Raw genomic sequence first — 22,539 nt, 5'->3', positions numbered from 1 at the left:
ATATGGAAGGGCTATCCATGCCGAACTTCAAACACTACTACAGAGCTATAATAACAAAGACAGCATGGTACTGGCACAAAAACAGACCCGAAGACCAATGGAACAGAATAGAAGATCCAGAAATAAATCCACAGGCCTACAGCCAGCTGATATTCGACAAAGGAGCCAAAGACATACAATGGAAGAAACACAGCCTCTTCAACCGCTGGTGCTGGGAAAACTGAGCAGCCACATGCAGAAAAGTAAAAGTGGACCCCAGCCTATCACTATGCACCAACATCAACTCAAAATGGATTAAAGACCTTAATATTAAACCTGAATCTCTGAAACTACTGCAGGACAGAGTAGGAGAGACACTTGAACTAATAGGCACAGGAAGGAACTTCCTGAACAGAATCCTAGGGTCACAACAAGTTGGAGAGAGACTCGACAAATGGGACTACCTTAAAATAAAAAGCTTCTGCACAGCTAAATCTATTGCAACTAAGCTAGAAAGACAACCAACTAATTGGGAAAAAATATTTACCAGCAATATATCAGACAAGGAGTTAACATCCTGTATATACAGGGAACTCAAGAAACTAATCCCTCCCAAACCTAACAAACCAATTACTAAATGGGCAAGGGAACTAAAGAGGGACTTCTCAAATGAAGAAATGAAAATGGTAAAGAAACACATGAGGAAATGTTCATCATCCCTGGTGGTGAAGGAAATGCAAATAAAGACAACCCTGAGATACCACCTTACCCCAGTCAGAATGTCCCACATCCACAAATCAGCCAACGACAAATGCCGGAGGGGATGTGGAGAAAGAGGAACCCTATTACACTGCTGGTGGGAATGTACACTTATACAACCACTTTGGAAAGCAGTCTGGAGGGTCCTTAGAAAGCTAAAGATTGACCTCCCTTATGACCCAGTCATACCACTTCTAGGCATCTACCCTGAACAAAAGGAACCAGTATACAAGGACACGTGCACCTCCATGTTTATTGCAGCACTGTTCGCAATAGCTAGGATATGGAAACAACCTAGATGCCCCACCACAGATGAATGGATCCAAAAATTGTGGTATCTATACACAATGGAATATTATGCAGCCATTAGAAATGACAAAATAATGGCATTTTCAGGGAAATGGATGGAGCTAGAAGGAATCATGTTGAGCGAGGTAAGCCAAGAACGAAGAGACAAACGGTACATGGTCTCCCTCATAAGTGGATGCTAAATCCAAAATGTTAGGTGATATGACAAAACTAACAGGACTTAAGAAACAAAGAACTCCCGCTCATCTGGTTGAACCACTACTAAATATCCCCATGCTGCTGATCACAAATATGGTATTTAACATGTGAACACTGTTATATATTACAGACTGTGATAGACAATTTGCTCCAGGAAAGTTAGAATGAACTTGTGACTTTGAAATTATGTAATCACTTAGTCACAATCAAAAAAATAAAAAAGAACCTTGGGGAAGGGAGGGAGGGAGGGGATAGTAGGGGGAAAACAATGGAGGGGGTAACAATGTTCAAGAGGAAGTGTACTCATTACCTCACTCATGTAACTGTAACCCTCTGTATAGTATCTTTACAATAAAAAAAAAATCATGAGATTCGGAGGAAGATGGCAGAGGAGAAGCTGAAGGCTAAACAAACTCTCCTTAGAAAGCATTTTAGTATTCCAGTGAACAGTTTTAGGCTACAGAGTCACACCAAGTGTGTCATCTCACTGCAGAGAGTTTGGACAGAGAGGGAAAATCCAAGCAAGGAAACAGATCTGAACACATGCAGCTAGCCATGGCTGAAGTGGCAGAGTTGGAAGCAGAGACACTCTTAGCAGCCATAACTATGGAGAGAATCTGGGACAAAGGCTCCAGATGTGGCGGACAAGTGGATTCTACCCAACACAATCAAGAACTGACAAGGAGCAGATATATTCATCCTGCAGATCACAGACCAGAAACTGTCCCGGAACAAGATTCTGGCATGAGTAGAAACCTGATCTCCTCATTTCTTCTCAGGGAGCAGAGGAGGGAAGGCTGCGTGTCACCTACCACTGGAGATCTCCATCGTTGATACTAACAAAGGCCCAGTTGAGCAACTAGCTCCAATTCAGGCCTTGGAAGCAAACAAATGTGTCATTTAGCAGGTCACAGGAATCTGCCCTGACCTGCCAGGCTCAGCTCTACCCAGGGGAAAGTCAACCAGCCCAGACAGAGAAAAATCTGCCCCCTGAGGAGTGACTTTCACCACTGGGTAAACAGAGCCAGAGGCTGCCCCTCCCTACAGCAGCCTAGACAAACAATTGAAACTCAGTAAACATAAACCCTGAGAATGGCTCCAAGCTGGGCTCTCTGAGAGTCTCATTAGCTAGCTCAGCAAGGAAAAGCTACTGATTGCTGAAAGGCCTCAACTCTACCCATAACCTAATCTCATCACAGCATCTTCAAACTAGAGGAAACTCCCTTCTTCCTCCTCTTTTGGGATACTGAAAGCAAATCTACCTCCCACTGAACTAGCCTGGGAGAAGGATAACAAAACATTGGGTTAGGCAAAGCATTTTTCTGCCTGCTCAAACACTGACTTCAGAAAACAATCAAGCCACAGGAAAACCAAACACCACAAGCAGCCCAGAGACTCCACCGAGACTGGTTATGGACACGGAAGATACACAATCATCCCATTGCCCCCATCCCCCCACAAAAAAAAAAATCAAAGAACTCTTTTTTTAAATTTAATTTTATTTTTTATTGTGAGAATACAGTACAGAGGAGTTAAAATTACATGGGCAAGATAATGAGTATATTTCTCATCAAGCATTGTTGCTTCCTTGTTGTTTCCCCTTCCCATCCCTTCCCATACTTCCCCCTCCCCCCAACCGACCCTGCCCCACCCCCCACCAAAGTTGTTAAGTTCGTTTTTCGACATAATGAATTGTACATCTCATTGTTGCAATCAAAGAACTCTTTTTTGAACCTTTTAAAAAAATTAATTGTTAAAATTGTTTTCTATTAATCTTATTTTCCTCCCATAATTTTTATTTTAGGTGTATAGGTGTGTGTGTTTGTGCTTTTTTAAATCTCTTCTGATCTTTTGGCCCTTTTTAAGTATTCTTTTCATTTTTTTCTGTTTCTTTCTTTTTTTGTGTGACTAAATTGCTGTTCGGTTCATTCCCAGATATATACCTGTCTTTGATTATTAGACCTTAAACCCCATTGTGTACACATTTAATCCAGAAAATTATTACTCAATTCACAACCTCTTAGGCTTAAATTCTTTAACAGCAGTATTATCTCTTTATATGTATATAATTTTCAAGTAACTAATTTTAAGAATTTTTATTTTTTAGTTTTCATTTCTCCTTTCAATCCATCCCTTCTTCTCATCTTATCCTTTTCTTCTCTCAATATCATTTGTTTAAACTTACATAATTTTTAAGTGTTTCACTACTTAAGTTTAAATTTTGGTTTTTCCATTTTTTCTTGTTCGTTTTTTTGTAATCTCTCTCCGATCATTCTATCCAAACCATTTCCCTCTTTAAGATTAGGACTTGGTTAAATACCATGTTTTCGTGATCCATCCATCTACTGAGGGGCATATGGGTTGATGCCTATCTTAGCTATGTTAAATAATGCTGTAATAAATATAGTTGTGCTGGTAGGGTTAGTACGTTCTTGTTTGTGATCATTTGGGTAAATGCCCAAAAGGTAGATTGCTGGGTCATAGGGAAGTTCTAGGTGGAATCTTTGAGGAACTTCCATACTACTCCAAAGTAGTTGAATAAGTTATACTCCCACCAACAATGCAGTAAGATTCCCTTCTGGCCACATCCCCTGAAGGATCTGTTGGTATTAGAGTTCTTCATTATAGCCATTCTACATGGCTTGAGGTGGTATCTCAATGTTGTTTTGATTTGCTTTTCTATTATGGCTTGGGAGGTTGAGCATTTCTTCATGTGTCTATTGGCCTTCCTTCTTTTCTTTTCAAAGAAGTTTGTCTTGAAGTCTTTAGTCCACTTATTTATTGGGCAGTTGTTTCTTTTAGGATTTGTTGTTGGGAGATTTGATATTTTGAATTCCACATATATTTGAGATATGAGACCGTTCTCTATTGTATGGCTAGCAAAGATCTTCTCCCATCAATGGGCTTTCTATTGATCTGGCTAGCTATGTCCTTTGCAAAGCAGAAGCTCTGCAATTTCATACAATCCCATTTGTCCAAACTTTCTTTGATTTCTTGTGCTTCTGGGTCTCTATTAAGAAAATTTCAGCCTCTGCACAGGAGACCTTGGGTATGTCCTACTCCAATCTGTAATGTTTTCAGTGTGTCTGCTTTGACTCCGAGGTCTTTGATACAGGATGATATATAAGGATATAGTTTTAGTTTTCTATGAGTGATTAACCAATTTTGCCAGCATTTTTACTGAAGAAGCTCAGTACTGTACAGAGAGGTTACAGTTACATAAGTAAGGTAATGAGTACATATCTTATTGAGCATTGTTGCCACCTCCTTTGTTTTTCCCCTACTATTCCTTACCTTCAACCATCCCCAACAACTCCCTCTAATAGTATCTTGCAAATCTCATTGTTACAATGGGTCAACCTGTATCTTTTCCTTGCATCTTAAATGAAGAAATGCTGGCTTGTTTCATGCTGATTCTACTTGTGTAGACACACTTAAAAACACTTTCAAAGTCCAAAAGCATATAAATGAAATGCACTCCATCTATTGTCAGTTGGTATAATTGTGTTCTACACATTTATTGACAGGTTACAAATTATTCTCAAATTTTAATACATTAAAAACTTTCTTTTTTTCTCATTTGCGTTGCCAGGACATCGGCACGACCTCAGTCAGAATTGCTCACTTTAGACTTTTCATATGGGTTGGTTAAAATTTGACCTGCACTCCAGTCTTCTCGGGAGTCACTCATCTGCTTAGGAATTGATGCTCACTGTTGGAAAAGAGCCCAAGGAAGGATGCCATTTAAAGCCTTATAACTTTATTCTTAACAAGGATATTGTCCTGCTACTTTGGCTGTTGAGAGTGTCTACAAGAGCAAGCATTCCATGGGGAGCAGAGAGACACCATATGACCTATACGTATTGAGATTTCCGAGTTACTTGCTATCACTTGTCCTGCATTTTTCAAGTCGAATCTCTCTAAACGTACCAGTTGGAAGAGATAAGAGGAGTGGTAAAAGAACTCTTAGAGACGAATACATCTTCAACACATTTGTTTCCAAGCATTCTGTCTAAGGCATATTCAACAACTAGTGAAACCTGTGTTGGCTATATCTATGTGTCTTTTTCCATTTGTGCATGTGTACATGTGTGTACGTATGTGTGTATGTGTGTGTATAGTGACATTCATGTGTACATATATGGGCCGATATTCATATATATGCATGTATAAATAAAAATACATACATATATATATATATATGTATATATATATATATATATATATATATATATATATATATATATATATATATATATATATCAGGTGTTCAGTGATTTAATCTAGAGTTCCCAGCACATTGTCCTTATCAAAAAGTGTACATGATAAACTGCTCTAAGCATCTGTGTTATATGAGGGGTATCCTTTGTACATACTTCCCCCATTAACTTGTTTTTCATCACTGTGAACAACTTCAGCCTACTTTCCCATAGGATAGCTTTGTTTTTGTTACTTACTGATAATAAAAGAAAAAGGTTGTTTGTAAATGAAAAAGAACTTTTAGGTCCCAGGCTAAAAGTATATTATCAGTCCCAATGATTCGTATGAGATAAAATTTATAATAGTACTAAAAGTGAAAAGGAATTCCTAGATCTGTTGTTTTGCCATTTAGAATGGCAAAGAATAATTTCACGTCACTGTTATAACTCTTAAAGAATGCAAGGGTAACTGATGGTCCCTATCATGTTCCCACAAAACCAGTGGATCCTGAAGGATAATAGTAGACCAGCAGAAATTCTAAGTAGCAGACATGGAGCATGAAAGAGAAAGAGCAGAAATGAAGAGAGTGAAAGACAGAGAAAAATATCATAATATTAAAGTGCGTAACAGATAAACAAGAGGTGTATGAGGACATTCATACTGCTATTTTGAGACACTACATGTACATTTGAAGGTATTTGATGTATGATAACGCATCAAAATAAAATATAAAGTGATTTTGATAATAAATAAAAATGGCTCAGAAGAAATTATAAATGCAAAAACAGTCTTCACAGAAGCAAACTTTCAGAAATATTTCTTGACTTTGAAAAGGATAAATTGGCTGTAGTTAGTATAAAGTTAGAAGTATGACAATTCACAAAAATATAAAAATGTGTTCACATATTTCATTATATAACCCAAAGCAGAAAGCAAATATTGTTCGGATGATTTTTTAAATCACAGTTTCTCAGGAGCTGGGAAGGCGGCTCAGTGGTAGAGTGCTTGCCTTGTATGCATGAGGTCCTGGATTTCATTCCTCAGCACGACATAAGCAGAAAAAGATGAAAGTGCTGCTGTGGATCAAATGATAGCGCTAGCCTTGAGCTGAAGAGCTGAGGGACACTACCCAAGACCCAGAGTTCAAGCCCCACAACCAACAAAACCAAAGCAAAAAACAAAACAAAACAAAACACAGTTTCTCAATTTTGTGGCCTCAACACTATAATACCACTACTTCAGCCTAGGGTTAAGATTTTAGGTGTGGACATTTATCAACACTCCTGATTCAGACTCTACTTGATATAATTTTTAATCAATATTTTGTTTTTAGTTTTGCTATTTGTAAATTCACATGCACCTATGAAAAATGGTGTGGCCATCCCAATAATATTCTCAAAGTACCTCTTAATCACGACTCACAAAAAGTTGTATTATATTACGACAAGGAAAAAATGCTATAAATAAAGAAAACAATAATTATATATTAATGATTCCTAAAATAAAAAAAACAAAACAATTACCAGGGTTTACAGTATTTGAAAAGTACATAGTAGATTTTACTATTTTCTCATATTCCTGTACATTTAAAACTGGATAAAGCTATGAGTAGCCTTTAAATTTACCCACTAAGATGACTATTTATAGATAATCTCATCATGTGTATGTGGCTTTTATCATTATTTGTTCATCACTAACATATAACTTAAGGGAGCCCTAAAGATTTATCAGAAACTGTGTACTTAAATTCTTAACTCTTCACTCTGCTTCTTTACACAGTCTTTGCAACTTCTCATTAGCAAAGTTTCTATAAACTCTGAAATGTACATACTTAGTAGTACATGCTACCGGAAATATTATATACTTTATCGAAAAAATTTATGACCTACCAGTCTTAATTTTGCATATATAAGCAAATCCCAAAATGAAACATATTTAAATCATTAAAACTTTTAACAAACCTTAACATTTGCTGCAATGATCATTATGACAGGTGCCTTGTGTAGAATAATTGAATTCCTCCTCCTACACATCTCATGAACAACAAATATCTGGAATTATTTTGTTTTTGTCATGTCAATATTGACTTTATTCTTAAATGTGTGCTTATGTAAGAAATACATGGTTGCAAAATTTCACAATTTTTTGAACTTACTTTTTGTTGAATTGTCTAGTTTAAGACAATCAATTACACTTTATATATAAAAAATGTTCTGTGCTCAATTTGGCTGCACATTCACTAAAATTGGAACATACAGAGAAGATTAGCATGGTCCCTGCACAAGGATGACACGCAAATTAATGAATCGTTCCATATTTTTACACCAACAGATGCTGGATGGGATGTGGCCAGAAGGGAAGCCTACTGCACTCTTGGTGGGAGTGTAAACTTGTTCATCCATTTTGGAAAGCGGTTTGGAGCTTCCTCAAAAGACTCCACATAGAGCTCCCCTATTACACAGCAATCCCACTTTTGGGCATTCACCCAAATGATCACAAATAAGTCCATACTAAAACTACCACCACAACAACGTTTATTGTAGCATTATTTGCCATAGCTAAGATACGGAACCAACCCCGATGCCCCTCAGTAGAAGAATGGATCAAGAAAACGTTCTGTGTGTGTGTGTGTGTGTGTGTGTGTGTGTGAATGTACACTTACACAACCACTTTGGAAAGCAATCTGGTGAGTCCTCAGAAAGCTAATTATTGACCTTCCTTATGGCTCACTCATACCACTTCTAGGCATCTATTCTCAACAACAGGTACCAATATTCAAGGATACATGCACCTCCATGTTTATTGCAGCACTGTTCACAATATACAGGATATGAAAACAACCCATATGTCCCACCAGAGGTGAATGGATCCAAAAACTGTGGTAACTATACACAACGGAATATGTTCCAGCCATTAGAAAGACAAAATAATGGCATTAGCAGGGAAATCAATCAAGCTACAGGAAATCATGTTGAGCGAGGTAAGACAAAAGCAAAGAGACAAACAGCACATGGTCTCCATGGTAAGTGGATGTTAAATCCAAAATGTAAGGTGATACAACAAAATTAACAACACTTAAGAAACCAAGGACTTCCACTCATCTGGTCGAATCACTACTAAATATCCTCATTCTGCTGATCATATTTGCACACTGAAGGGAAACCAGGAAGACGACACAGAACTAGAAGGAATCAGGGAAAAACATACAACAGTGGGATCCATCACCTGCACTGGACATTGACCAAAATGAACTAAGCAACTCAATGTCACTGAAGGGAAGGAGGGAACAAGTGGGAAAGAGGGAACAGCAGACACTATACAAAACAAAGGAAATATACATATTTCAAAACAAAAAACTATACATATGGAGGAAATAACTCTATTGCAAAGCTCATAGAACTCATAAGTATTGTAGACCATGATAGACAATTTGCTACATCAAAGTTAGAATGTGTTTGTGACTTTAACTAAGCATCACTATCCCACAATATTGTGAAATATGGGAAATAATGTAATCATTTAATCACAATAAAAACATTTGAAAAAATGATGAAGGTGGAAAACTAAGTTGCTCTAAAAAACAAAAAAGGAAAATGTTCTGTGTGTATATGTGTGTACACACACACATATACTATATATATACATATATATGTGTATATATATTAATTCTATGCCTCCATCAGAAAGAATGACATCGCCCAATTTTTAGGAAATGGAAAGACTTGGAAAAAAATTATATTAACTGATGTAAGCCAAGTCCAAAGAAACATAGGTCCCATGGTATCCCTTATTTACAATGACTAGTATATGTCTGGGATAAGCAGAAAAGTTGAAAAGCTATGTGTATATGACTACATAAGTAGATGTTAAGCTAAATGACCCCCAAGATAGAGACACAAGTGGTTTTTTCTTTCTTGCTGTTGTTTCTCACATATTTATAATGTACAACGTGATTTCTTTTTTTTTTAATGTGTTTCTCCCCAACAATATAACCCCTGTTTTCACTTTACTTGATGTTGGTGCACCTGCATCTTGTATATACACTTCTCTAATTTGGGGAAAGAAAGGGACAAAACAACATGCTTAAATAGGAATACAGTTTGACCCATTGTATAACAATAGATGCACAAGACAATATTTTGAAGAACGAATTTTACAATTTAGGCTGGGGACATTGGGTGGGCCTTGGAGGTGTGAGGAGTGTACTTGTGGAGGTGGAAGGGAAGGAATGGTGGGGGAAAAACAAAGGAGGAGGTAACAATGCTTGATATGAAATGTACTTATTACTTTGCTCATGTAACTATAACCATTCTGTACAGTATTTTTACAACAAAAAATGTATAAAAATGTTTTGAGATGGAAGAGTTTATTTTGCCTATTTTACCCAAATAATATCGTTAACAAATAAATTAATGCAAAACACTGATATGAAGATATTTTGAAAAAGTGAGTGTGTGTGCATTCCTGCGTGTTGGCATGCTCAGAGTTTGAAATCAGGGCTTCAAGGTCTCGCTATGTCTTTCTCTCTAGATTGGTGAGCTACTATATGAGCTACATCTCCATTCCTGGCCCTTTGTTAGTTCATTAAAATTTTTGAAAAATAATCTCATGAATTTATTTTGCCCTGATTGGCTTCCAAATGTTATCCACAGATCTCAGGCCCCTGAGTAGGTATCCCGAGTAGTTAGGATTACGTGTGTGACAAACCAGCACAAGGCTTTCAGAATAATTTTGAAAGTAGAAGAAAATTTACTTCACAGTGGCCTGTTTTATCATTTCCTAGTTTTAAAGCATTTTGGAGTGATTATATGTGATTTTTTTCATTCTTGAATTCTTAAAATACAGTAAGTGATGATATTTAAAAGATTTAGTACTTTTTAAAAACGATACTGGAACTTTAAATAAAAAATAAAATAAAATATATGAGAGCAGCGATACAGGAGATGTGACTGGAGGAAATACTGTAGTATCGTAGAGTAGAAGAGCTGTGGAAAGGAGTAATTTTACATTAACATAGCAAGTAATAAACTAGCATAAAGCTTTTCAGCCTCATGTCAGTAATTAAAAAGTTTAAACAAAATGCATAATCAGCAAAACAATAGAGATAAAATAGAAAACTAAACAATTAAGATGAAGAGATGACTTAGACCAAGAATAACAAATGACACAATTAGGAAACAAAAAACAAGCTGCTGGGCTGGGAAGGTGACTCAGTGGTAGAGTGCTTGCCGTGCATGCCTGCGGCCCTGGGTTTGATTCCTCAGCACCACATAAGCAAAAAGAAACAAGCCGGAAGTGGTGCTGTGTCTCAAGTTGTACAGCGCTAGCCTTGAGCTGAAATGCTGAGGCAGAGCGCCCAGGCCCAGAGTTCAGGCCCCATGATCGGACCCAAAAAATAAAATAAAAAAAAACAAGCTAATTAGTTTAAAAATGATCACCCTTAATTCTATTGAGTTGTTTAGATCACAATTTGTTAGAAGTATAATTCAAATCAGAGTTTAATAGTATATCATTTTAATAATAGTTACTTACTGATTTCTTAATATTGAATGTTTAATATATAATTTTAATTTCAGCAGCTATAGAAAAGAAGAAAGTGAAAATAATTTTGATAATATATTTATGAATTGTAAAATTGAGAAGCATTAGAGTTTAAACAAATAACATATCATTATTGCTTCATTTCTGTAATTTAATGTAATAATTCAAAGTGTATTCTACACTTAGCACTCATCTTAACATCAAATAATAAATTATTGCACATGACTCTTGGTATTAGTTGGAAGGGTTCATCACTGTGGTAAAATTCACACCACATAGTACACGAGGGTATGACCCCTCTCATATAGCTTAAATTGTGGAAATTTGATTTCTACATGCATTTTAAATTCTTGTCTAGGTGACATCTATAAAATTATTTACAATTAGCATCAGGAAAATGGAAAATTTAGGTCAAACTGAAAATAAATCTTTGAATAACAAGTCAAGATCGAATTAGGATGAATATGAAATAGGAAACTGCTAATAATATTAGGATTAGGGTATGATTAGTGTGAGGGTTAGCCTGAATGTTGTGTTAGAAAAATGGCAAGATATTGAGTAAAACTAGAAAATATTTTAAGAAAGATGAGTTGAAGCCAAAACAGGATGTATAAATTTAATGTACTTTTGTGGCTTTTAGAATCCAAAGGCAATTGGTTCTAGGGTTAGGGTTACTTTTCTAATTTATGAACTAATGAATTAAAGGCACAATTCTTTCATTCTTACAAACAAAGACAGTCAAGAGTTGGGGGAAAAACAACTTTCTACATGAAAATGTGTCTTAAAATATTTTCCAACCAGGATTAAATAATAGTGAACAGGGTGTCATTTATTAAAATTAGGCAAGTTGATGATAAAACTTTCAAAAATATCAAAACACATAAGATTTGAACTCAGATATGTTATTGGAAAAACAGATACTTGCTCTAGCTGGGAAGTTGTGTGTGTGTGTGTGTGTGTGTGTGTGTGTGTGTGTGTGTGTATGCACCCACCACTGGTCTTCTAATGAAGCCTGGGTCCTGTCATCAGCTTATTCTGTGGAAGTATGGCACTAAATCACGTAGCCAAAGGCTTTCTTCTGGCTTTTTAATGGTTATTTTGAGAGAAATACCTCATGGATTTTACTTTCTGGACTTAATCTTCTGATCCCCAGTAATCCTTGGGTTAGTGTTATTGTGGGTGCTACCACAAAGTGACAGTTCATTAAACTGGGACCAATATGGAAGTACTCGTGCAATATATGTAGTAACCAGTTCATTAATGTGGGAGTAACAGGATCACATTAGATTGCCTTCAAACACATTATTTCTGATGAGTTTAACTGAAGGCCAAAGCATAATCCAAACCTATTAGCCACACTGTATGAAGTAGCACATATTCATGGTGTAGAATATGTACCATGAATTGAATCCTGAATCAAAAGACTTTGTTGGGTTTGCCTCAAAGAAATAGAGTGTCATTGAAATGAAGTCCAGACTGGAGGCCTGTAGCAAGCAGGAGAGCATCTGCTTAGTGTGTGTCCAACACCTAGGACCATAAAAAAGTAGAAGGGAAAGTGTAAGAGAAAGAGGAAAGGAAAGGAGGAGGAAGGGGTAAGAGAGGAGGAAGGGATAGCAGGAGGGAGAAGAGGATCAGACAGGGAGAAAGTAGAGGTAGGAGAGAAGGAAGAGGGAAACAGGACCCTGGGGAAGAGGAGCAGGAGAGGAGACAGGAGGAGGAAGATAAATGCAGTATAACAGCAAGAATTGTCGGAAAACATGTTGCATAAATGATTTGCATGTGCATGGCAGGATTATTTTCTAATCAGAAAGACAGCTAGCACAGTGACAATATGGGTGATACCTGTTGCTCAGTCATTTTATTCTCTTTCTTCAGTGAGGAGTTCAGAAGAAATGCTGAGTTCGGTGTTTTACAGATATATTTCAGGATTTCTTTTTCATGAATCAAACAATAGAAAGAAATAAATGCAACTTCCCTTAATTAAAAAAAGAATAGAAGCTATATTTATTTGTATTACTATACATGAAGAAATCCTGGAGATTTCTGGTTAATTTAGAGGGATCCATGCAAAAATATAATACAAGAGGAAACTAAAACTGTTTTTAATGTATAATAGGTTATCATTGATGAAAAGTTTTACTGGACTTTTTTCGTTTTTTTTTTTATTTTTGTTTTGTTTTTGTTTTTGTTTTGTTTTTGCCAGTTGTGCATTGCTCCAAGGCTGTGCTCTGGAGCCCTTTCCAAGTCACCACGTGAAACTCCATTTCTGTAGTCCCTGTGGGTGTGGGTGCCTCCTCAAGTCACCCGTTGAGATGTGTGGCCAACTCCTTTACGGTGGATGTGCAGTGAGTGGATGTGTGTGCATGCTCCCCAGCATTGCCAGATGAGCCACGTCCACCCTTCCCACCTAACTTCCCAGTTTCAGTTGCTCCATTTCACCCAGGAGCTGGCAGCCATGGGTCTGGAGTTGAGGCCACTGCTGCCCTCTCCTCCTCCAGTTGTGCTGGTACTGGTCTTCTGTGCTCCTGAGTGCATTGCCCATCCTAGGGAGACTCTGTTCTGGGGTCACTGCCTGCCCACATGAGTGCAGTGTGAGGGACACCATTTTTGTACACTGCACAGTCCATGGGTAAAGGAAGGCTGGGTATGCAGTCTGCCCCCTTGGGGCCAGGCAGCCTAGCCGTGGTTCACCTCATTATTCTTTAAGGGGGTCTGGTTACTGGAGCCATGTGTTGGACCCTCTGCCAGCTGGCTTGTGACAGCTGCAGCAGCTCAGCAACCTTGAGCCCCTTCAGCATCTCTGTGGACCTCCATTTTCTGGTCCTTGTGGACTCGGGTACAGGGCCAACCGTACATATGCCAATCAGTGTCAGAGAAGCCTGGACTTGCAGCACAACAGCTGCAGCACCGAGGGAATGAAGGCCCTCTTGCTTTGCTGTGTAGCCTCCTCCTTCGCCCTTCTGGCCTACATGGGCCCAGCTCTGGATGCCATTCTAGGGATACTCCATTTGGAGGCAATGGGGTCACCCCCTACCCTCGTTCTCCAAAGCAGGGGAAAGGACATTGCCTTGGCAATGTAGGCTGCAGAGATGGAAGGCAGGACTTAGCATCTACCCTGTCTTCCTCCCTGGCTTTGGCACCTGAGTCTGGGTTGCTTGGCTTGGTCACTAATGGAACCTTGTAGGCTACAGCCCACCGGAAAGGTCCTGCACCTGGTGCAGCAGCAATGCGGTGTCCTGGACCCCCTTAGGGTCCCCACATGGACCTCTGATGGGTCTACTTGGGCTGGGTGTGGGTTTCATCTCAAGACTCCCATTAGGAAGTGCCACACCCCTTCCTGTTACTGCAAGCAAGAGGTGCCACATATATCTACTTTGTAACATTTTCCTTCACTGAGATAGGCAAAACTTGGAAATATAAATAAGTTTTGTAAAAACAAAATATATAACCTATATCACTTCAACCTTCTAAATCATTGTAATATTTTTATATCCAGTAGGAATTCTGTCTGTAATTACTTATTTTACATTTGAATGTAATGTATTTTGTGTTTATTTAACTATTCTAGTATAATTTCATTTGCACTACTTACAATTTTTTTCAAATTCTGAGATTCAATCACGTGTTTATGGATAAGTGTTTTGTTGTACTTTTATTTCAGTTTTCCATTATGGCCTTATGATTACAAACAATAAGATCCATTCTTGCTAGTATATAGTTCAATGATTTTGGACTAGAGACTCAAGGATGTAGTATAACATATACAGTAATGTGTATCACTTTGTTTAATACTGCTCCATAAAATAATTAATAATTCAGGTGGCAGCCACTTCATCTGGCATGCTGGTCTGTCTGGTGAAGTAGGATCCTAGTGGCAGCCTGCCCATATCGGGCCATTGCAGGCACCTCGCCTAGGGCTGTGGGAGAAGATCAGGGTGCACCTGCTGTTCAGCGAGGGCAGCAATCTGGCAGTTGCTGTGTAAATGACACAGTGTCACTGACTCACATCTAACACATGCCTGCCCCGTGGGCTTGGGACCTGAGGATCACCCCCTGGGAGCACACACACACCGTGGGGCAGGGGGCGCCTAACTAGGAAGGTATGCAGACCAAACATAAGCCACTCTGCAGATTGGCTGGTACAGTATTTATTCTCCGTAGAGCAGTGGACAATTCTGCTCTGCTGTGGGGAGAAAACAAGACAGACCCAGGCAGGTGAAGCCAACTTTTTGTACTCAGGCTGGCAAGTAAACTTTCCTCCATGCACTTTCCAGCAGGCTCAGGAAGCCCTTCCATGCTCCTTGTCCATGGAGTAGCAGCCATGGACACTCAAGTCTGGTACTCCTGGCTGCTCTTTTGGGTTTGTTTTTTAATTTATACAGACAGCCCCTCCCTCAAACAGCAGAGGAATTCTGGGTATTGTAAAACGTTCTGCATCTGAGCATTCCCAATGTTTGGTTTTTGTATTGTTTCTTGTAAATGCTTTGTGAAATTTGTGTTTTAGGTGTTGAGGTGCGAGCGAAGGAGCCAGATTATGAACATAGTTTCCTACCAGTCTTTCATTTATAAATGAAAACAGATTCTTTATAAAAATGCTTACCAGGAAATAACTTGAGAGGGGAAAAAGAAGGCTGCTTTCTCATAAGATCAAAATCTGCTAGTTTTATATGCATGTTTTATGCGCTCAAAATACAATTAAGTAACTCATTCTCTTGGAACAATTGTCCAGAGCTAAGAGTCTGGGAGCTAGAGGCAGGGTGTTTGTGAGCTTTATCCAAAGGGAGGAAAGAAAGTAAAAATTCATAAATAACTTTGTAGAATCAAGGTGGCAATACAATATGAGAATCACAATAAACTTCTTTGCTATTTGGGCTCTTTTATTCTTCCATATGAATTTTGGGATTGCGTCTTTTATTTCATTGAAGAGTGACAATGGGATATTGGTAGGTATCACATTGAATTTGGATATAGCCTTTGGCAATATTGCCATTTTCATGATGTTAATCCTCCCAATCCAGGAGAATGGGAAGTTTCCCACTTCCATAGCTCTGCTTTAATTTTCCTTTTCTGGTTTTTAAAGTTCCCATCATAGAGGTCCTTCACCTCTTAAGTTAACTCCTAGGTATTTTATTTTTGTGTGGCTAGTAAAAAGGGGTTGCTTTCCTAATTTCAGCTGCACTCTTATCGTTAATGGAATACAGGAAAGCCTTTATTTTCTGAGGGTTAATTTTATATTCTGCTAGTTTGCCAAAGTTTCTGATCAGCTCAAGTAACTTGGGAATGGAGTCCATGGGTTTCATTAAATACAAGAGCATGTCATCTTCAAAGACGGAGTGTTTTACTTCATCTTTTGCTATTTGGATCCCTTTAAGATTGCATCTTATCTTATTGCCCCAGCTAGCATTCTAATACTAAGTTGAAAAGAAGTGGAGAGAGCAAATATCCTTATCTTATTCCTGAATTTATAAGAAATGGGTTTACCTTCTCACCATTAAGTATAATGCTGGCTGTAGGTTTGTCAATTCTTAGCAGAAAGAACAGCACTAGAGCAATATTAGTTCCAAATTTCAAACGCTACTAAAAAGCCATAGTAATAAGAACAGCTTGGTTCTGGCACAAGAACAGACTTGAGGACCAACGGAATAGGACTGAAGACTCAGAAATTAACCCCCTGACCGATAGCCACCCAATCTTTGACAAGGTATCTAAAAAAAGAGAATGGAAGAAAGACAGCCTTTTGAGTAAATGGTGTGGGCAAAATTGGTTAAACACCTGTTAAACTAAAGCTGCATCTGTATATATCACCCTGCACAAGAATCAACTCCAAATGGATCAAAGACCTCAAAATAAAAGAGGACACCATGAAAACACTACATGAAGGAATAGGATAAAATCTAGGGCTTTTTAACACATACCGAAATTTTCTTAATAGAGAGCCAGATACAAAGAGTAAAGAAAAATAAGTTAAAGAATTCATTCCTTAATTCATCTCTTTATGAAACAAGTAATTTTTACAGGATGAGATGGAATTATAAATTCCGAGTGTTGATAGAGTCTGTATGTAATAAACATATTACAATGGTCAAGAAAAAAGAAATCAAAGAAAGGTTGGACAAATGGGATTGCATGAAACATGAGAGCTTCTGCAAGACAAAGTTCATAGATAGCAATATCAATAGAAAGCACACATTCTGGGAGAAGATCTTCACAGGTTATAAAATGGACAAGGTCTTATATGTAAAATGTACTTAGGACTCAAAAAATTAAATTCCCCAACATCAAATCCTCAGAGATACAACTGCTCAATAATTAAGTGGGCTAAAAACTTAAAGAGAGACTTCTCTGAAGAGGAAATAAAAATGGCCATTAGATACATGAAGAAATGCTCAACGATTCTAGCCACAAAAGAAATCCAAATCAAGAGAATGTTGCGATTGTACCTTACTCTAGTTAGAATGGCTATAATCAAGAATTTTTTTTTTCTGTTTATGTGGTGCAGAGGAATCGAACCCAGGGCCTCATGCATACAATGCAAAACACTCTACTCCTGAGTCACTTTCCCGGCCCCTAATCAAGAAATTTAATAACAACACCTTAGAGGGTATGTGGCTAAAACGGAACCCTATTTCATTGATGGTGGGAGTGTAAACTTGTTTAACCACTTTGGAAAGCAGTATGGAAGTTCTTCAAAAGACTCCATGTAAAGTTTCCCTATGTCCCAGCAATCCCACTTTTGGGCATTTAGGCATTTACCCAAATGACCACAAACAAAGTCATACCAAAGTTGCCTGTGCAAGCATGTTTATGGAAACAACCTCGATGCTCCTCAGTTCATGAATGGATCAAGAAAATGTGATACACAAACACACACACACACACACACACACACACACACACACACACACACACACAATGGAATTCTATGCTTCTATTAGAAAGAATGAGATTGTCACATTTGTTAGGAAATGGAAAGACTTGGTAAATATTATATTAAGTGAAGTAAGCCAGGCCCAAAGAAACATATGTCCCATGGTTTCCCTTGTTTGCAAGGACTAGTACATGTCTAGGACAAGCAGAGAAGATCAAAGGCTATGGACATATAACCATATAACCATATAAGGTGACATTAAGTGAAAGGACCCCAAGTCAGACACACAAGTGATTTTTCTTTCTTGTTTTTGTTTTTAATATACTTATAATGCGCTATGTGATTCTTTTGTAAGTTCATCCCCCCATGGTATATCCCATGGTAAAATCCCTGTTTTCACTGTATTTGTTTCCAGTGTTCTGCACCTTATATGCATATTTTGTAATTTGGGAAGTAGAAATGTAGCAGAATGCAGAAATGGGGATGCAGGTTGACCCATTGTGATTATGAGATGTACAGGACACTGTGTTGAAAATGAATTTACAATGTAGAGTAATGGTCAATGAGGGAGGAGTTGGAGAGTTGGGGAGGGAAAGGGTTGTAGGGGAAAAACAAAGGAGGAGGTAACAATGCTCAATAGGAAATGTACTCATTACCCTACTCATGTAACTGTAAACCCTCTGTATAGTATTTTTACAATAAAAAATATAAAACACTCTTCCTGGTATAGATTTCCAGTGCTGCCCAAGGCATTGCATTTTTTACCTTTTCTGGCTGTGGTTAGGTCCATCTGCCTAATGGATCAGTACTCTTCAAGGCTTCTTGTTCCTGAAGTGGGACTTGGATTATCCAGTGACGTTTGGAACTAGGCCAAGGACAGGACAAAACCACTTCCAGGGCATTGCTTCTTCATTCCCCTCCCCCCCACCATGCAACTAGGATTGCAAGCAGAATTTCTCTGAATTCGACTCCAGAAAACAATCACTGAACCAAAAGGCAAGGTCACCAAACACATCCCCTCCTCCCCCCAATTCCTCCTTTCTTCCTCCTTGGTAAAGTACAAAATAATTTTGTAGGTTTTGGCAAACACACAAATTGCCCACTACCTCCCCTTTTAAACTAGGCTTAAAGTCACTAAGCATTTACACTAATAATGCCGCACTCATTATTCTGGACAACAACTTCAGGTTGTTTGATGCTTTAATTTGTTGTTGTTGGTGATGGTGGTATAAGGGCCTCAAATCTGGGTCTAGCTGTTATACCTGATGAGCTTTTCAGCTCAAGGCTAGTGCACTACCACTTGAGCCACAGAGCCATTTCCACATTTTTCTGCTTATGTGGTGCTGAGGAATTAAACCCAGGACCTTATGTATTCAGGACAAGTACTCTACCACTGAGTCTCCTTCCCAGCCTTAATGCTTCAATTCTTTAAATTGTATTTTTGTCAGTCCTGTGGTTTAATCTCAGGGTATTAACATATTCCTGAGTTCTTCAGCTCAAGTGGAGCCCTCTACCACTTGAGCCACAGTGCCAATTTCTGTTTTCAGATAAGCGTCTTTCAGATATTCCTGCCAGGGTTTGCTTTGATCAGTGAATTTTTAAATTATATTTCTTCTATGTATTTATTGGAATATTGCAGTTTATCTGAATTTTAAAGTTTTCTGTAAAACTCTGTCTTCAAGTATTCCAATAGTATTAAATATTACATTTACAATCTATCCTGTAGCAATACATTTTGAAATTATTATGTTAAGATGAAATTCTTGTTGTTTGTAGAAAAATCCCATTAAAGTACAAATGGGAAATATGCTTATTTCAGCAGCCTTGAGTCTCCTTCTTATTTATTTATTTGTGAAAATACCATATAGAGGGGCAACAATTACATGGGCAAGATAATGAGTACATTACTCATCAAGCATTATTGCCTCTTCCTTTGTTTCCCCTTCCCATCTGTTCTCATCTGCCCACCCCCCCCCCTTGCTCTCCAGACACCCCTTTGCCATCCCCCACTCTCGCCGGCCAAGGTGTAAAGTTCGTTTTTCTTTTATTTTTTATTTGTTTATTTTTTTATAGTGAGAATACCAACAGACAAGTTACAATTACATGGGCAAGATAACGAGTACATTTCTTATCAAGCACTGTTGCTGCCACTTTGTTTCCCCTTCCCATCCCTTTCCATACTACCCCCTCCCTCCATCCGACCCTCCCCCCACCCCCCATCAAAGCTGTAAAGTTCAGTTTTCGACCTAACGACTTGTATATCTCATTGTTGCAATGGGTCCACCTGTATCCCGAGTTAAAAGATTAGTTTTTTCCCTTCTCCTCCACAAATTATACCAACATCAAATACCGTGAAAGCAGGGTCTTTACTGTGGGGGAGGGACATGCAAAGCAATATAGAAATCATCTTATAAATATGTTAGAAACAATCCCAAGGGGAAAAAAAAATCATTGAATCCTTATCTTGTGGTTCATTTCACCCAACCTCAACTTGTCTGACCTTTTCGGCTTATCTCAGACATATACTGGTTATTGTAAATAAAGGAAACCATGGGACCTATGTTTCTTTGGGACTGGTTTATTCCCTTAATATAAATTTTTCCATGTCTTTCCATTTCCTAACAAATGGGGCAATGTCATTCTTTCAGATAGAGGCATAGAATTCCATTGTGTGTGTGTGTGTGTATATATATATATATATATGTGTGTGTGTGTGTGTGTGTGTGTATACCACATTTTATTGATCCATGCATATACTGAGGGGCATCTGGTTTGGTTCCATATGTTAGCTATGGTAAATAACGGTTCAATAAGCATAATTGTGCTGGTAGCTTTAATATGGTCTTGTTTGTGACCATTTGGGTAAATGCCCAAAAGTCGGATTGCTGGGTCATAGGGGAGCTCTATGTGGAGTCTTTTGAGGAACCTCCATATTGCTTTCCAAAGTGGTTGAACAAGTTTACATTCCCACCAACAATGAAGTAAGGTTCCTTTCTGTCCACATCCCCTCCAGCATCTGTTGTTGTTAGAGTTCTTGATTTTTGCTGTTCTAACTGGAGTGAGGTGATATCTCAATGTTGTTTTGATTTGCATTTCTTTTATGGCTAGGGATGTTGAACATTTCTTCATGTGTCTATTGGCCATCCTTCTTTCTTCTTCAGAGAAGCTTCTCTTTAGGTCTTTCGCCCACTTACTTATTAGGCAGTTGTTTCTTTGAGGATTTGTTGTTGGGTGGTTTAATTTTTTGAGTTCCAAGTATATTTTAGATATGAGACCCTTGTCCGTTGTATGGCTAGTAAAGATCTTCTCCCAATCCGTGGGCTTTCTATTGATCTTGCTAGCTATGTCATTTGCCCTGCAGAAGCTCTGCAACCTTATACAATCCCATTTGTCCAACCTTTCTTTGATTTGTTGTGTTTCCGGGTCTCTATTCAGAAAATTTCGGCCTGAGCCGAGGAGACCCAGGGTTTCTCCTATTCCATCCTGTAATGTTTTCAGAGTGTCTGCTTTGAGTTCAAGGTCTTTGATCCATTTGGAGTTGATTCTGGTGCAGGGTGATATATAAGGATCTAGCTTTAGTTTTCTACATGTAGTTAACCAGTTTTGCCAGCACCATTTACTGAAGAGGCTTTCTGTCTTCCATTCTATTGTTTTAGCTCCCTTATCGAAGATTAGATGGCTATAGGTCTGTAGGTTCATTTCTGGGTTTTCAATTCTATTCCATTGGTCCTGAGGTCTGTTCTTATGCCAATACCAAGCTGTTTTAATTACTATGGCTTTATAGTAGAGTTTGAAATTTGGTATTGATATTCCTCCAGCAGTATTCTTTCCGTTGAGGAGTGTTTTTGCTATTCGGGGTCTTTTATTGTTCCATATCATACACCACGATCAAACAGGATTCATTTCAGGGATGCAAAGCTGGTTCAATATACGCAAATCAATTAATATTATTCATCACATCAACAGGAGCAAGAATAAGAACCACATGGTTATCTCAATAGACGCAGAAAAAGCATTCGACAAGATCCAACACCCCTTTATGATGAAGGTTTTGGAAAAATTAGGAATCCATGGAACATTCCTCAGTACAATAAAGGCTGTATATGACAAACCTACAGCCAGCATTATACTCAATGGTGAAAAACTAAAGCCATTTCCTCTTAACTCAGGAACAAGACAAGGATGCCCACTCTCTCCACTTCTCTTCAATCTAGTGTTAGAATGCCTAGCTACAGCAATAAGACAAGATGCAGACATAAAGGGGATCCAAATAGGGAAAGAAGAAATAAAACTCTCCCTCTTTGCAGATGACATGATCTTGTATTTAAAGAATCCCATAGACTCCACTCCCAAATTACTTAAGCTGATTCAAAACTTTATCAAAGTAGCAGGTTATAAAATTAACCCCCCAAAATCAATGGCTTTTCTGTATGCCAACAATGAGAAAATTGTGGCTGAAATTAGGAAAGCAACTCCATTTGTAATAGCCCCACAAAAAATAAAATACCTAGGAATTAACTTAACTAAAGAAGTGAAGGACCTCTATGATGAAAACTTTAAAATCTTGAAAAAGGAAATCAACACAGAACTTAAAAAATGGCAAAACCTCCCATGCTCCTGGATTGGAAAGATTAACATTGTGAAAATGGCAATACTTCCCAAGGCTATCTACAAATTCAACGCAA

At 38.1% G+C, this 22,539-nt stretch overlaps 1 non-coding gene across 1 annotated transcript; it reads left to right on the top strand.

Moving 5' to 3' along the window:
- Positions 1 to 7,660: 7,660 nt before the first annotated feature.
- On the top strand, positions 7,661 to 7,766 carry LOC122099905. Its single transcript, XR_006146027.1, has one exon. It is a non-coding gene; the product is annotated as a U6 spliceosomal RNA (small nuclear RNA).
- The last annotated feature ends 14,773 nt before the right edge of the window (positions 7,767 to 22,539 follow it).

The sequence above is a fragment of the Dipodomys spectabilis genome, unplaced genomic scaffold (genome assembly GCF_019054845.1).
Source record: "Dipodomys spectabilis isolate Male_0828 unplaced genomic scaffold, ASM1905484v1 ptg000545l, whole genome shotgun sequence".
Lineage (NCBI taxonomy): Eukaryota > Metazoa > Chordata > Mammalia > Rodentia > Heteromyidae > Dipodomys > Dipodomys spectabilis.
This window is presented reverse-complemented; position numbering and strand designations above follow the sequence as displayed.